The 17,977-nt window shown below is 36.7% G+C and overlaps 1 pseudogene; it reads right to left on the bottom strand.

Annotated features, from left to right (window-relative positions):
• Positions 1 to 9,449: 9,449 nt before the first annotated feature.
• Positions 9,450 to 10,383, bottom strand: LOC112806217 (olfactory receptor 52E2-like; annotated as a pseudogene).
• Between the last annotated feature and the right edge of the window lie 7,594 nt (positions 10,384 to 17,977).

Genomic DNA, 17,977 nt, shown 5'->3' with positions numbered 1-17,977 from the left:
CTTTCTTTCTTTCTTTCTTTCTTTCTTTCTTTCTTTCTTTCTTTCTTCTTTCTTTCTTTCTTTCTTTCTTTCTTTCTTTCTTTCTTTCTTTCTTTCTTTCTTCTTTCTTTCTTTCTTTCTTTCTTTCTTTCTTTCTTTCTTTCTTTCTTTCTTTCTTCTTTCTTTCTTTCTTTCTTTCTTTCTTTCTTTCTTTCTTTCTTTCTTTTCTTTCTTTTGAAAAGAAGCAGAGATAAGATAGTACTACAGAAAAAATAAAGGATGAGAAGTATAGGAAGAGAAGTATAGGAAAGAAAAGAGAAGAAAGGAATGAAAAACAGAAGGAAACATAGAGGAAGGAAGGAAGGAAGATAGGAAGGCAGGTCATCTCAGCTCTAATTGACTCCTGAGAAAAGTGACAGAGAAAAGTCCCAATATTAGGAAATATTTTATTAATGACAGAGATTCCCCAGCTAGTTAAGTCCTGCAAGACTGTACATAATGTTCATCTGCTGGCTACTTATTTCTCTGCTTCCCTCTTTGTAATCAATTTTATAAACCTGAACTTAACTCTGGGCCTCTGAGGAGTTTATTTTTAAATTATTATTATGGAAAGACCATGCCCTAATACACAATTATCACTGACAATTGAGAACATTTATACCACAACTTTAAGTTCCCTCTATAGAGGGTTATTTTAAAAAATTTAATTTGTCTCAGTATAATACATTAAAGATTTCTTTCAGTCAGGGAATCTTTCTACAGTAGTGAGATAGAATATATTAGCTTAATAAATTCGGTTGTAGCCTGTTCCTTAACTGTTAGACAAGAGTCTCTGATCACCATTCATCTCCATCACCCATTTAATAGGAAACTCACCTCCAGCAAGACTAGACATAGAGAGTTCAGGTATATCTACTAAAGGGAAGAAGGCTTTATACTACCCATATTTAGGGTCCTTGGGGGCCTGTCTGAAAACAAAACCAACTTGAATGCCCTGCATGAACAGAACTAACACCTTTGTGTCTGTTGAGAAAGATCCCATTCTCTGCACTTGGGATAAAGGGACTGATGGAGATGCAGACATATCCCCCCTCCCCCAACACGTCTTGTCAACAGAAATTCAGAGATCCAAAACTAATGCTACCAAATGTATTCACATGAAATATGAAATGGGGGTGCCTGGGTGGCTCAGTCAGTTAAACATCCCCCTTTGGCTCAGGTCATGATCCCAGGGTCCTGGGGTCAAGCCCAGGGTTGGGATCCCTGCTCAGCCTGGAGTCTGCTTCTCCCTATGCCTTTGCCCCTCCCCCCACCTGCAGCTCATGCTTTCTCTCTAGCTTGCCCTCTTTCTCTCTCTCTCTCTCTCTCAAGTAAATAAAATCTTTTTTTAAAAAAAGAAATATGAAATAAACAGAATCTCTTACTGGATAAATTTTGCATCTTGATTTTATTAGATATTATAGCAATGAAGATTTAGAACATTAATGACCAATACATATATCTCCCCTCCCCACATCCATGTCTTAGTAATCATTGATAATTTATTAATATATCATAGCTATCAAATAAGACAAAATTTCTTGTTTCTTTCTTATGTAGTGCTAGTCTTGCTGACTTTAAATAAGAGTCAATAAAAATTAATTTAACATAAAAATAAAATAACATGAAATGTATTTAAAGAGATTCAATACATGGAAGTCAAAGAAAGGAAAGATGTTACCCTAATATTACAAAAAAAGAAGCCAAAATGTATTTTTCAACATAATTAATAAAAAATAAGAGTGAAATTACATTACTGAATCATGGAAAAACAAAAGAACACCACTTACCAAAGTTTCTATTAGGATGGTGGTGCAGTAGGAAAATCACTGACTGGAAGATGATATTCCCATTACATATATCAGTTAAGGCACTTATATTAATAACACAGTAAAGTAAGCTATTGAAATTACTAAAACTCTATAAAGAAATGACAACTCAATATAAAATATAAGAGCAAAAACTTATTCTGGCACCATAAAGAAAAAGAAGAACCAATGAGTATAAGAAAAATTTTTCATCCCTGTTACTCATCAGGAAAATGTGAAATCAAAGCACAGTGTGACACCCTATAAACTTTTCAGTATGGCTGAAATTAAGACTGTGAATTCCAAGTATTCTTCAAGATAGGGGGCATCTACTGACCCCTTTAGAAACTGAAAGTGTCTATTAATTCTAACTATTCCCTGTACCAGCAATTACTACTAGGTTAATGTCCAAAGGAAATAAAAGATTATGTACACCAAAATACATACACAAAAATGTTCATAGGGATTAATTCAGAATAGTGAAAAAAAATCAAACAAGTCAAATCATTCAAAACAGTAGAATGTATGCATTAATTGGGTTTATTCATTAAAGAAAATACTATGTATGAAGAAATAAAACAACACATAAATAAAACAATAAGAAGCAAACAAATTAAAAAAACCAAACACAAGTGAACTATTGTTATATGCAAAATGTATTCATCTAATGGAAATCTTGTAAAAGCAAAAACAGACACATTGAATTGCATTCTTAAGATTTGTACACTTTATTGTTTTTATGTGGAACTTTGGGGACAAGAAGCAAGACAAAAAAACCCTTCTATGTGCATGAATTAGAAGATAAAAATAAGGGGCACCTGGGTTGCTCAGTTGGTTGAGCATCCAACTCTTGATTTCAGCTCAGGTGATGATCTCAGGGTGGTGGGATCAAGCCCCACATTGGGCTCTGTGCTGGGCATGGAGTCTACTTGGGATTCTCTCCCTCTCCTTCTGTTCCCCCACCCCACCCCTGCTTGTGCTCTTTTGCTCTCTCTCTCTCTCAAAATAAATAAAATCTTTAAAAATATATTTTAAAATATGCACCCCAATGTTCATAGCAGCAATGTCCGCAATAGCCAAACTGTGGAAAGAGCCGAGATGCCCTTCAACAGACGAATGGATAAAGAAGATGTGGTCCATATATACAATGGAATATTACTCAGCCATCAGAAAGGATGAATACCCAACTTTTACATCAACGTGGATGGGACTGGAGGAGATTATGCTAAGTGAAATAAGTCAGTTATCATATGGTTTCCCTTATTTGTGGAACATAAGGAATAGTATGGAGGACATGAGGAGAAGGAAGGGAAAAATGAAGGGGGGGGGAATTGGAGGCAGAGATGAACCATGAGAGACTATGGACTCTGAGAAACAAATAGGGTTCTAGAGGGGAGGGGGGAGGGGGGATGGGTTAGCCCGGTGATGGGTATTAAGGAGGGCACGTACTGCATGGAGCACTGGGTGTTATATGAAAACAATGGATCATGGATCACCACATCAAAAACTAATGATGTATGGTGACTAACATAACATAATGAAATTAAAAATATATATATATATTAAAAAGAAGACAAAAATAAGAAGGCATGAAGTGAGTATTAAGCCAAAGAATGAGTGAGAATGGGAAATATGTAAATAATCATAATGGTTTAAGAGGTAACAGGACTCTCAGGAAAATATTACTGCTGCACATCTGCCAGATTGTAGTCAGTCTTATTAGGACGCACATGGTAAATGCACTGAAAATAAGAAAAATAAAAATACAATGCTCATCATATTTTCTTTTTATTTTTCTAGAATGTACTCATTATCCTACGCCCAGAGAAATCAGCTTACCCATCTGCACAGCTTGACTGTGCACTCTTTCCTGATTGACCACCACTCCCTGTGTTTCTCTCCCTTCCCCCTTTCCTTATATACACACAGCACTCATTATTTTCATTCAGAACATTATATATGTAACACTGATATGCCTCATCCACTATGGAGCAAAATCCCAAAATTATCATGTACATCCTTATGTCTACCACAGTACCTGGCACAATATACTGAGTAATGTTTCTTAGTAAATTTTGCGGAAAAAATGACTAAGTAATTGACTTGAACAAAATAAGTAATTTCAAATTAAAATATGTGGAAGATGATTAATTACATTTGAGATTATATTTTTTCATTTCAATTTTATATTCCTCAATGAAGAAGTATTTTCATACGATCATAATTTATGCATATTGATTAAATGGATGGGACCCTAGTTGTGTAAGAGAAAAAGAGTCTGTAATCAGTGTTTCTAGGAGGAAAGAACAGAGGCATCTGGCTATCAACTCAGGGAGTAAAAATAGTGAAATAGTGTTCCAAAGCCACATTATAAATGCTCTTGAGAGCCTATTGTTAAAAGCTCTGAAGTTCAAGGAATTTCAAAACAGGTTTTTAAATTACAATAACTTGAAATTGGCCCTGTTAGAATTTCATGACAGAATGTTTTCCATTTTGTAAATTCCCCCAACATGGTGTGTGTATGTGCATGTACATATATACATATGTGTGTGTGCAAGCACATGTTTAGGGGTTGTGTGTACATGTGTGTGTTTAACAAAGAATGGCACCATAAGTGAAACAAGAAGTAAAAAATTGTATATTCCATTTTGCATTAATAAATTAATTGAGTTGGAAAGATGTGCTGTTCTCCCTCACTATTTTTAGAATTATATCATTTTACTCACATCTTTCTGACATAGTATGGTATCCTTTTTCATTCTGTTTCTATACATTTTTTTTAAATTTTGACAATGGTAGCTTACACCACCACATACATCTAATGTTAACTTTCTTGTATTATACTATGATTAATAGCAAGCACATGAGTTCTTTTATCCTTTCTTAGATTTTTTTCAGTTCTTCATCAATAATTGCTTTCTTTCTTTCTTTATTTTTTATGTTCAGTTAGCCACTGTATAGTACATAATTAGTTTTTGATATAGTGTTCAATGATTCATTATTTAAGTATAACACCCAGTGCTCATCACAGCATGTGCCCTCCTCAATACCCATCACTCTGTTACCCCCTCCCTCCCACCTTCCTCCCCTTGAAATCCCCAAACAATTTCTCAGGATCCACAGTCTCCCATGGTTCATCTCCTTCTCTGATCTCTCCCCCTTTGATTTCCACCCCTTCCCCTGTAGTCCTCTGTGCTATTGCTTATGTTCCACATTTGAGTGAAACCATATGATAATTGTCTTTCTCTGCTTGACTTACTTCACTTAACATAATCCCCTCCAGTTCCATCCATGTCGATGCAAATGGTAGGTATTCGTCCTTTCTGATGGCTGAATAATATTCCATTGTGTATATATACCACATCTTCTTTATCCATTCATCTGTTGCAGGGCATCTCAGCCCTTTCCACAGTTTGGCTATCATGGACATTGCTGTTCTGAACATTTGGGTGCAAGTGCCCCTTCTTTTCACTATGTCTGTATCTTTAGGGTAAATACCTAGTAGTACAATTGCTGGGTCATAGGGTAGCTCTATTCTTAACATCTTGAGGAACCTCCATACTGTTTTCCAGAGGGGCTGTACCAGCTTGCATTCCCACCAACAGTGTAAGAGGGTTCCCCTTTCTCCACATCCTCGCCACCATTTGTTGTTTCCTGTCTTGTTAATTTTTGACATTCTAACTGGTGTAAGGTGTATCTCATTGTGGTTTTGATATGTATTTCCCTGATGGCTAGCGATGTTGAGCATTTTTTCATGTGTCAGTTAGCCATTTGTATGTCTTTTTTGGATAAATATCTGTTCATGTCTTCTGCCCAATTTTTGACTGGGTTATTGGTTTTTTGAGTGTTGAGTTTGAGAAGTTCTTTTAGATCTTGGAAATCAGCCCTTCATCTGTAATGTCATTTGCATATATCTTCTCCCATTCCATGGGCTGCCTCTTAGTTTTGTTGACTGTTTCCTTTGCTGTGCAGAGCTTTTTATTTTGATGAAGTCCCAAAAGTTTATTTTCACTTTTGTTTCCCTTGCCTTTGGAGACGTGTCTTGAAAGAAGAAGCCGATGGTGAAGAGGTAACCTCTGTTCTCCTCTAGGATTTTGATGAATTCCTGTCTCATGTTGGGGTCTTTCATCCATTTTGAGTTTCTTTGTGTATGGTGTAAGAGAATGGTCCAGTTTCATTCTCCTGCAGGTGACTATCCAATTTTCCCAGCACCACTTATTAAAGAGACTGTCAAGAAAAAAATTGGAAGAAATTCAAACACTTGGAAGTTAAAGAGCATCCTCTAAAGAATGAATGGGTCAACCAGGAAATTAAAGAAAAACTTAAACAATTCATGGAAACCAATGAGAATGAAAACATATTGATCCAAAACCTATGGGATATTGCAAAGGCTGTCCTAAGGTGGAAGTACATAGCCATCCAAGCCTCTCTCAAAAAATTAAAAAATCTCAAATGCACAAGCTAACCCTACACTTAAAGGAGTTGGAGAAAGAAGAGCAAATAAAACTTAAACCAGGCAGGAGAAGAGAAATAATAAAGATTAGAGCAGAGATCAATGAAATAGAAACCAGAAAAATAGTAGAACAGATCAACAACACTAGAAGCTGGTTCTTTGAAAGAATATGATCGATAAACCACTGGCCAAACTTATCCAAAAGAAAAGAGAAAAGACCCAAATTAATAAAATCATGAATGAAAGGGGAGAGATCACGACTAACACCAAGGAAGAAACAATTATTAGAAATTATTACCTGCAACTGGATGCCCACAGGTTAAGGAATCTGGAAGAAATGGATGCCTTCCCGGAAACTTATAAACGACCAAGACTGAAACAGGAAGAAATAGACGAGCTGAATAGATCAATAACCAGTAACGAAATTGAAGCAGTAATCAAAAATCTCTTAAAAAACAAAAGTCCAGGGCCAGATGGCTTCCCAGGGGAATTCTATCCTTTCTTAGATTGATTCATTCAGCATACATTTATTGAGCAGCTGAGTGAGTCACACTGTGAGTAAGTGGATAAATAAAGTAAGATCAAATTCCTTATGGCCCAGGAGGAGAGAGGATGAAATGCATTCTTTGCAAGTCATTATAGTATTAAATTGTGAGTAAGAGAACAGAGCATAAGTGCACAGTAAACCAAGAAAAGTGAGTATTGCTCCACTTTCAACGGTGTGGGGGAAGTTACCCTTGAATTTGCAGACACGTAGAAATTCACTCCAATGTGAACTAATGTTTACCTTTTTTCTGAAATAAGATTTTATTTGAAGAGTAGATTTTAAAAATTCAAATTCAAATACCAGAAAATTGATGTGCCATTACTATTTAGTGATTGGGGAGAGAAAGGTAGTAAATCATAGAAAGTAGGTGTAATTGCTTTGGAGAGGAGTTTATCAAGGAATAGCCATATCTCTACAAAGCAAAAACCAAGGAAGTTGATTGTGATAAGGAACCTGAAGTTAGGAGGATGTTTAGCATGGGGAACTTAGCAAAAGTCCTAACATCACATGCTGGTCACTAGAAATGCTAAATAAGATGGTACCATAGGAGACAGAACACAAAATATCTGAGAGACATTTATGAAATAAAATCTGCTGGTCTGGAAGACAGGAGCTGGCTGGCGATAGAGGTCCTTCAGAGAGAAGAGTTGTCACATGGTTGGTGCAAGAGATCATGGTATGGACAGTTAGGAAAAGGAACATATGAGTAAGATTAATAAATATGAACTGAGATGACATGAGATGGTGGAGATTAGTTCCCTCATGTTGCACATGGAGGAATAGAAGAATAAATGATGTAGATAATTATTTCCAAATTAAAAATTTCTGTTTTAAAGACTAAGAGGTAATTGTTAAATATATATTTGAAAAATATAAATGTCATTTGTGATGGATGTAGGGAAAATGAGCATTTTAAAATTTCCCTTAGATAAGAACTTCAAGACAATCAAGTTTTTTTTAAAGATTTTATTTATTATTTATTATTTATTTATTTATTTATTTATTTATTTATTTATCTATCAGAATGAGAGAGAGAGCACACAAGCAGGGGTACTGGCAGGCAGAGGAAGAAGCAGGCCCCTGCTGAGCAAGGAGCCTAATGCGGGACTTGATCCCAAGACCCTTGGGATCACGACCTGAACTGAGGGCAGATGCTTAACCAAGTGAGCCACCCATGGGTCCCAAGACAATCAAGTTTTTATAAATGTCCACAAATTAGCTATGCATCAGCATCTTGTGTGTGTGTATATATAATGTACATATATAATGTACATATTATATTTGATACTTATTGTACTTTGTGTCACTTCAGATTCAGGCTATTTGTTATGAGGGTGGTATTAAAATAAAAACTCATTAACATCTCTAATAAAAACACTGTTGCCAAGGATAAGAATAATGAATCAAGCATAGTAATACAAATAATGTAATAAATAAATAATGTAATACAGCTAACCATTATTTTGTATTTACTGTACACATGTAGGGCACTATGCTGATGACTTTATTTTTATTTTTTATTTTTTTAAAGATTTTATTTATTTATTTGACAAAGAGACACAGTGAGAGAGGGAACACAAGCAGGGGGAGTGGGAGAGGGAGAAGCAGGCTTCCCGCAGAGCAGAGAGCCCAATGCGGGACTCGATCCCAGCACGCTGGGATCATGACCTGAGCCAAAGACAGACGCTTTGGCGCCCCTGTGCTGATGACTTTAGAAGCATTGTATGATTGCCTTCGTGCTTAATGTTTGAAATAAAACTATGACTATATTTAGAAAGTAAAGAAATCGAGGATCATTGAAACATATATTAATGTTAGAACCGGGAATATACTCAAGTTCTGTTTAACTGTGAAAATCATATATGCAAAGACAGGACAAAGGAAACAAATACAAAATGAGTCTAAAAGTAAGTTAGAAAACCAATAGAACCTAAAAGGGGACAGTAAGCAGCCTCCCCAGGCCGCAAGCAGTTTCTTCCTTTATGTGTACATCAGAGTTGGGTCTATGAAAACCTAAATACATTTTTGACAAACTCTACACAAAAATTTAGGATGAAGCTTTTTGTAGCCCCATTCATTTCCTCTCTCTCTCTCCATGTACAAAATCTGGACTTAATCTACGACAAGATGTTGGATGTTTAGAGTATTTACAATGAAATCACAGGATATCACAATACAGGTCTTATAATAGAATGAAAATGACTAATTTCTAAAGAGAAAAAAAAAGAAAAGGAGAGATAAGAGGGAGTTGCAAAATAAGGAGAGAGAAACAGACACAGGGAGGCCTGGAGATAAAAAGGAATAAGAATCATCAAAAAAAGCCACGTGAATGATGTAGGGTCACTTGCGCACAGAAAATACAGCACACCCTGTAAATTCTACTTTACATCTACTGACACCAGAGATTAAAAATCCCATATAAAGACTCTGATGGGCCATCACTTACCATATGAATTGGACAGCAAACTTAAGCTTTCACTCTCTGAATTCATTAAAATATTTACATAATGGAGCCAAAAAAAAATAAACATTACTGTCAAGCACATTTACTTAATATAACAAGGTATTTCTCTGCTCAGAAGTTCCATCTCATATACATTAGGTGCTATTCCTTTTTAATTCTTTATTTTTGCAATATTTTCTTCACCCGGTCATAGATCTGCTTGGTCCTGACTCCGTATATGACAGGATTGAGCATTGGTGGCACGACAACATAAAGATTGGCCAGGAGTATGTGGATATAGCAGGGGACATTTTGGCCAAATCGATGTGTCATAAAGGAAAAGAGGGCCGGTGTATAGAAGGCAAGGATGACACAAACCTGAGAACCACATGTGCTGAGGGACTTAAGTTGGTCTTCATGGGAAGGAAGATGGAAAACAGCACGGAGTATCTGAACATAAGACAGGGCAATGGCTATGATGTCAAAGTCTAGGATTTAAATAGCTCCCAAGCCATAGATGATATTGATCTTGATGCTCGCACAAGAGAAGCGAGCAAGACCCATGTGTTCACAATACGTATGGGGAATGACATGATTCCCACAGAAAGGAAATTGCAAAATAAGAAATACAAATGGAATCACAGAAATAAATGTCCTCACTAACACAGCAACACCAATCACAGAAACAACCTGATTGGTGAGGCTGGTGTTATATCGGAGTGGGTTGCAGATGGCCACGTAGCAGTCATAAACCATTGCCAACAGGACTGCTGACCCCATACCAGTGAAGTTGTGGATAAAAAAACATCTGAGAATAGCATCAAAGAGTATCTCCCTGGACTAAACCAGAAGATCCCGAGCATCTTGGGGAGGAGATGGTAGCTGTGGACAGACCCAAATCAATAGTAGCCACCATGGGCAGGAAGTAGAACATAGGTTGGTGCAGGCTGCTCTCAGCCTGGATCACAAACAGAATCATGAGGTTTCTTAAGAGTGCAATCATGTACACAGCACAAAAGGGAAAGCCAATCCACATGTGAAGTGTTTCCAGTCCTGGGATCCCCAGCAATAAGAAGGAGGAGGGATGAAACTGGGTGTCATTGGGAAGGGACATCCTGCTAGATAATGCATAAGTCCATGTTCTTACAGATGTGTGTTCGATAATCTACAAGACCCCAGGTTAAACTCTGCAGTGTTTTAAACCTAAGAAAAATTAAAAAAACATACAATTGTGTACATTTTCCTCCTCAGTTAATTCACACAATTAGAAATGTACAAGTAGAAATCCATATAGAGTAATATGAAGAAATGAATTAAGAAGGCTTTGGAAGAAGTAATGCAGTAGATTGTAATAAAACATTATACATAATATATTCATCTTTGTCAGTCTCTTTCTTTTCTTTAATTTGCAATAGTCTTGCTGGTGGTATCATGCTAGGATTTTGCCTTAATACCTACTTCATTAATTACCTTCTATCATGGGGCGCCTGGGTGGCTCAGTCGTTAAGCATCTGCCTTCGGCTCGGGTCGTGATCCGAGGGTCCTGGGATCGAGCCCCACATCGGGTTCCCTGCTTGGCAGGAGGTCTGCTTCTCCCTCCCCCACTCCCCCTGCTTGTGTTCCCTCTCTTGCTGTCAAATAAATAAATAAAATATTTAATAAAAATTTACCTTCTATCATATATATCTATCATATCTATCTATCTATCTATCTATCTATCTATCTATCTATCTATCTATCATCTATCTATCTATCTATCTATCTGTCACCAACATAATTTATTTTCCATTCTGGCATATGTATACAGGGCTATGCCAGCCTCTGTAAATAGTTATTTCTATTGGTTCCATTTGGTTAGATGCTAACACATAGGTTTTAAAATACAGGATGGGTAACAAATGCCAATGAACACAGATTCATTAAATGTAGTCTAAACTATTAAAAATAAGTCTATGGGATTGGAGTCAGTCCATTCATTCATTCATTATTATTACAAAAGAAGAAGTAAATGTGGTCAAAACAGCAGGAACTGACATTCATTAAGGTATTATTTCCATGTTGTGAGAACCTGTACAAGTATCAGCTCTAATCTTTATAAACACATGGGGAGAAATATAATACCATATTTTCACATATGGATCTGAACCTAAAATAGTTTAAGACACTTGCCAAATGCTTCAAATGCTTATAGTTACAATAGTACAGAAAGAAATGAGAGAGGAAATCATTAAATTGAAATGGAAAGAGAATGGATAGTTAGGAAAAGCTAATTCATGCCTCAGTCATGTTGGACAGACACAGTTTCCCTTCGTCCATACCAGTCACATAAACACATAATCTTTTTTAAACTGACATTCATCGGAATAAAAACTATCAGTGTCTTTATTATAAATCTGAAGCAGTCATAATTTTAAGAGTTTAAGATACATGACAAATATATTGAAGAAAAGACTAGGTGGCAAATTCCGAGTGAGCTGAATCTATCATTTTCTTTCTTTTTTAGTTTTAAGGTTGTATTTACTTATTTGATATATAGGGAGAGCACAAGCATAGGGAACAGCAGAGGGAGAGGGAGAAGCAGGCTCAGCAGGGAGCCCAATGCGGGGCATGATCTCAGGACCCCGGGATCATGACCTGAGCTGAATGCAGAAGCTTGACCTACTGAGCCACCCAGATGACCATCTATCATTTTCAACGTTATCCAAATTTATATATTTTCATGTACCTTATTTATTGCATTTGTTAGAATATTTTCAAAGCATTTGATCATTCATTACATGTAATTGTTTTGTAGTGAAAAGTGTCTTTTCATCATTTTGTATCATTGGAGGATTCCAGTGGAGCACTACTAACGATGATTACAGTTTCAGTAAGACAATTAGGGTATATACCAGACATTGTTATATGGGAAGCAAAGTCAAGAAGAGGGTCATCTCCATGATAAACAAGTACTAGAAGGAGTAGTACAATATGGGTTAGGAAAGCTGGAAGTCTTAGGAAGAAATGGTAGACGTTTGAAAAGAAAGGAAGCTAAAAGCAATAGATGTTATATGTAGGAGACACTGCGAAATGACCATAAGAATAGTCTTTCTTCTATAATGTTCTGGCCTGGTAATAGAATAGTGAATACTCTTAAAAATGCATGATGTGAACAATGCAAGGCTAAAAAGTAGAATTTAATTATGGGGACTTAATTTTCTGATTTATCAATATCAGTAAAGTGCCAATGGCAGATCTTTCATTAAAAATTTTTTTTGTATTCCTCAATAACATCTCTGAAGATTGGGAATGTACACAGTAGTCTTAAAATCTATAAAAGCAATGTTTTCCTTTTTTTCATCATACTCATATGCAATAGATTCTCAGTAAATAAGAAAATTACTTTAGCTCATAGGTATAGAGTTCATTATTAAATGAGAAAAATAGGCTACATTTCTGTTTCATTGTTGATATAGGGATAGATGATATTATGTTCTTTGTTTAAAAATAAAATAGTGGGGAAAAATAAATTAGTGTGTTTCTCAACTCAGATAATTATATCCTACAATGGGGCCTCAGTAGCTGGGTAAATAGAGAGGTAGTGACATGAATAGCCAAGTAGAAACACTCTGAAGACCGAGAACAATGAAATTCTGTAGTTGTCTGTCTTACATCATTACCACTTAGTGAACTGACTAGATCAAAAATCTGATTAACGCTGTGTGGTGATGGATATTATCCAGACTTACTGTGGTGATCACTTAGCGATTATACATCATGTTGTATACCTGAAACTAATATAATGTTCTATGTCAATTATATCTAAAAAAAAAAAAGATTTGAAAGAAGAAAAAATCTGAAAAGCACCCTCTTCCCCTTCACACATTAAAAAGCCAAAAAACTAAAAAAATAGCTGATTCTACTTTTCCAATATCTTTAAAATCTGTACACTTATCTCCATCCTAATGGGATCATTTGGGGGTTTATTACAACACAGTACTTTATGGTGCTTAAAAGCAAGAGCTCTACAGTCTGACCAACTGTGCTGAAACCCAGCTTCATGACTTATTCACTCTGTAATCAAAGGAAAGTAAATAACAAGCACATTTCATCTGTACAGGAGAGGTAATAAAAATAAAAACCCTAAGTATGTTGTTAGTTTTAAAAAAAGGTAATTTTTAAAGTACTTTGAAGCATGTTCCAAAGACATTAGTTGTCCATCATTCCCTAGATATCATCAAGCAGACTGGTTTTCCTAAAATGCACGTTGGATAGATTCAGGCTAAAATCTAAACGCTTTCCCTGGGACTAGACGGTTTCTCCTAACATGACCCTACTCCTTCTCTAAGCGCCGGTCTTAGCCTTCTTTCCCCCACACTTACCCTGTGTCTCTTCTCTTCCCCTCTTATCCCCCTCCTTTCTCTTCACCCCTCACTGTGAAGTAAGGATGCTCTGTGAGCTGGGAGACAGGGAGGACTCACCAGACTGAGCACCAGGATGGAATCCTGTCTCTGGTTTGTCTCACTCGCTCCGTCTTTAGGAGGGTGCTGCTCTTTGCCAGGGAGGAGCCTTCAACAGAAAATTCCCTAGAGCCAGTTTTGTAAAAAACACAAAGTCTTTGAGGATTCTGGTGTCTAATTCTGATTCAAAGAGAGAGAACAATGAGGGGTCCTTGGCTTCTAAGGAAATGAAGACAGAAGAGTGAGGTTTAGGTCAGCAGGATGACAGGAGGACCCAGTACTCCTCCCAGTACAAAAACACAGATTTAACAAGCATTGATGGATGGAAAGGCCTTTAGGAGAGTTCCAGAATTTGGATGAGAGATAACAGGACCCTGGTGGAGCATACAAGAAAAGAAAATTGAAATGGATAAGAAGAAAAGTTTCATTATACCCACATCTCCTCTCCCCCAGCCTGGCACCGTTCTGCCCCAAGAGAGATTCCCTCAGCCCCTGAGTTCTCCCGTGGGGGAAAGAAAGGGCAAGCCTGCCCCCAGACGTGTGTGTGTGTGTGTGTACACACATATATGTATTCACACAAACATAGTCAGTTCTCATTATCATCCTCAGTAGCTGTGTTCTATAAATGCACCTTGGACACTGAATTAGAAAATCTTGTGCCTTTGCTCTTAGGGGAAATGCAGAGTAAGTTTCCCATAAACCTTTGTCACAACATTTTTGTCAATCAATCAATACATACCTTTTTTATGTGTGTTTTTCTGCAAAAAGACACCTCCTTTAATACATAGTTCTTATCATAGTTTAAACATAGCTCTTATGATTAATTGTGCAGTCTTCAAATGATCAAAAGCCAGGAGATTTGGAGGCCACTTGTCTTTCATTCACCAAAATCTGTGTGCAACAAGTGAGTCTCATCAGTGTTGAAAGCCTGTTTTCTACATAATCCTTTTCCCATACACTTAGTAGGCAGTTTAAAAGCTCTTCTGCAACCTCCTAATTAGCAGAACCTGCCTTGACTCTAAGTTTAATATTGTATATTCTTCGTTGCCTTTTGAAATGTGCTAGCAAACCCAGCACTCGCCTAGAAGAGTTTTTTTTTTTTTTTTTTCCTGACCCCGGGTGACATAACTGTAACTACCTTTGACCTCACCACAATGTTGTCCACTACAATTTTTTTATTAGTTGTCATCTCATGAATCCACAAATCTAGCCTCTTTTTCATCTTTTCCATATTTATATCACAAGCTACAAATGTTACTTTAGTACTCCCCAGAGTGGCTTCATATAGCGATAGATGAAATTTCTTCTTCTTTGTCTGGTTGTATATTATTTTTGATTCATTAACTTTGAATCACAACCAACACTGCTGTAACTCACACCTGAATGAAGTTTATCCAACATGGTTTTCTCCATAAAGCACAGTACAACCGTCTTGCACTAAGGAACATTAGAAAAGCGTTATTTTACTCCAGTGCACTCCATAAATAAATAACAAGATATTTACTTATTCTGGTGCACTTCAGGACTATAGTGGAGGGTCATTTTAAACAGTGGAATCAACAAAAAAGCACAAAAATAAGAAAAACTTGGCATTAAATGGAATGTAAAAATACTTATTTATAGCTGAAATGGGAAGTCACTTTGTTCAGCCTCAGCTGGGAATGTGACTGTCGGGCCACTCAAATTTTTCCCAGCTCTTTGCATGTCTGCAAGTGACTGCTAAAGTGCCATGCAAATTTATTTGGGGTACAAATAAATCTTACGGAGCAGGCAAACTTGTAAATATGGAATTCACATATGATAGAGCCCCACTGTGTATATGTAATTTGTAGGACTCATACCCAAGACATACATAAAGAATATCAGTAAATGTAAAAATAGTGTGATAGAATTCCAACTTCTACAATTTAAATATTGGTGAGATTGACACAAAATGGTTTGAAAACTGTTCAAACTCTCAAAGGAGGCTGGAATGCATGTAAAAGCACAATAAATATACAATGGAATATTACTCAGCCATCAGAACGGATGAATACCCACCATTTGCTTTGACATGGTGGAACTGGAGAGGGTGATGCTGAGTGAAATAAATAAATCAGAGAAAGACATGTATCATATGACCTCACTGATTTGAGGAATTCTTAATCTCAGGAAACAAACTGAGTGTTGCTGGAGTGGTGGGGGGTGGGAGGGATGGGGTGGCTGGGTGATAGACATTGGGGATGAAATGTGCTATGGTGAGCACTGTGAATTGTGTAAGACTGTTGAGTCATAGACCTGTACCTCTGAAACAAGTAATACATTATATGTTAAAAAAAGAAGAAGAAGAAGAAGATAGCAGGAGGGGAAGAATGAAGGGGGGGAAATCGGAGGGGGAGACGAACCATGAGAGACGATGGACTCTGAAAAACAAACTGAGGGTTCTAGAGGGGAGGAGGGTGAGAGGATGTGTTAGTCTGGTGATGGGTATTAAAGGGGGAATATTCTGCAAGGAGCACTGGGTGTTATACACAAATAATGAATCATGGAACACTACATCTAAAACTAATGATGTAATGTATGGTGATTAACATAACATAATAAAAAAATAAGTCAAACAGAGACGGACAATTATCATATGGTTTCACTCATATGTGGAACATAAGGAATAGAGCGGAGAACCACAGGGGAAAGGAGGGAAAACTGAACAGGAAGAGGGAGTCAAACCATGAGAGACTCTGGACTCCAGGAAACAAACTGAGAGTTACAAAGGGTAGGGGGGTGAAGGGCTGGGGTAGCTGGGGGATGGGTATTAAGGAGGGCACGTGTTGTGATGAACACTACAACTAATGAGTCGTTGAACACTACATCAAAAACTAATGATGTACTATATGCTGGCTAATAGAACACAATAAAGAAAATCTAGATGGCTGAAAGGATTGCATGTTCAAAGCTGTCAAATTTTCCTCATTAATGTTTAGATGCAATTCAACTTTCATCTAAATCCCATTTTGATTAATTTCATATAATTAAATTTTCTGTGAAATTTATTCTGATGAATTATGAAAAGAATAAGGTACATGTCACAACATGAAATTTAGGTTATGAGATAAAATGTTGAAGTCCAATATGATTTGAATATTCTAAGTCATATAAATATGAAAATCATGGAATAAAATTAAACCAAATATCAAAGTGACATTATGGTTGATGTTCATATTTTCCTATATTAAAAATAAAAAGTGAAGGACTAGACACTTATCTATCCTTTCTTCATATATACACATGATGTATTTAAGAACAAACAATGCTGAGACTCGAAATAAGTGAGAAATAAATCCTGCTGAGAGGCAGGCTCCAGAGACAGTCCAGAAAAACTCCCCTGCCCTCTCCCCCACCTTTCTTGGATTCTCCCCTTATTATTACGCTGTTAGCTCTAACGACTTAGAACCTGAGTTCTGAACTCAAGTTCAACTCCCAGTGGTTTGTTTTCTTGACAGGTGGGGAGGCCATCCCCACTCTATGCCCATGAGAGCCTTAGAAATCAGGAGACACGTCTATAACTGAGTTCATTTAGAAACACTAAAGGTCTTGAGAGAAGTAAAATCTTCCTGAGACCAGGGTGCTCATCGTTATCCTTACAGAACCCCTGGTGTATGTAAAGCAGTTTTTAGTCACATTCATTTGTATCATCTAATCAGAGCAAACAGGCTCTAGGAAAGACATCTTGTGTAAGACTTCTCAGGACACCTGGACCCATTTTGTGGCCCCTGAGTAGACTACTGCTGTTTTACTCTGTATGGGTGGAGATTAAGCTACAACTTTTATTGAGAATAAATTTATGCATGGGCTTCTCTGCCCATGCATTTAGTTCAGCACATCAGAGGAAGGCTGGTGAAGGAAAGGATAGGAATATAGATGTATCAGTCCTAAATCCTGAGCAAGTCTATGGTATTTGAGCAATGTTGCATGCTGCTCAAGGAGTCTCAATGCATTATGCCATTTTACATTGACACAACCTTATGGAGTGCTCATCTCCTAAAGATTAATGTAAAGATGACAAACTTTGTAATTATACTTAGGTTCAAATTCCAGATCCTTGAATTCATAGTAGAATAATTTTGGGAAACTTAAGTTAACATTCTTAGTTGTTTTTTTTTAAATCTGTGTTGTAAGAATGGTTATCTACCTAAAAACCCCCTTAAGGATTAAATGGGATATTGCCCACAATATAAATACTGTATGTACCTAATACATGCCAGTTCATGTTGATTTATTTTATTTTTGTAA

Source organism: Callorhinus ursinus, unplaced genomic scaffold, assembly GCF_003265705.2.
Source record: "Callorhinus ursinus isolate GAN/ISIS: 27379988/994484 unplaced genomic scaffold, GSC_fseal_2.0 scaffold35, whole genome shotgun sequence".
NCBI lineage: Eukaryota > Metazoa > Chordata > Mammalia > Carnivora > Otariidae > Callorhinus > Callorhinus ursinus.
The sequence above is the reverse complement of the archived record's forward strand: the minus strand, read 5'-3'. Positions and strand labels throughout refer to the sequence as shown.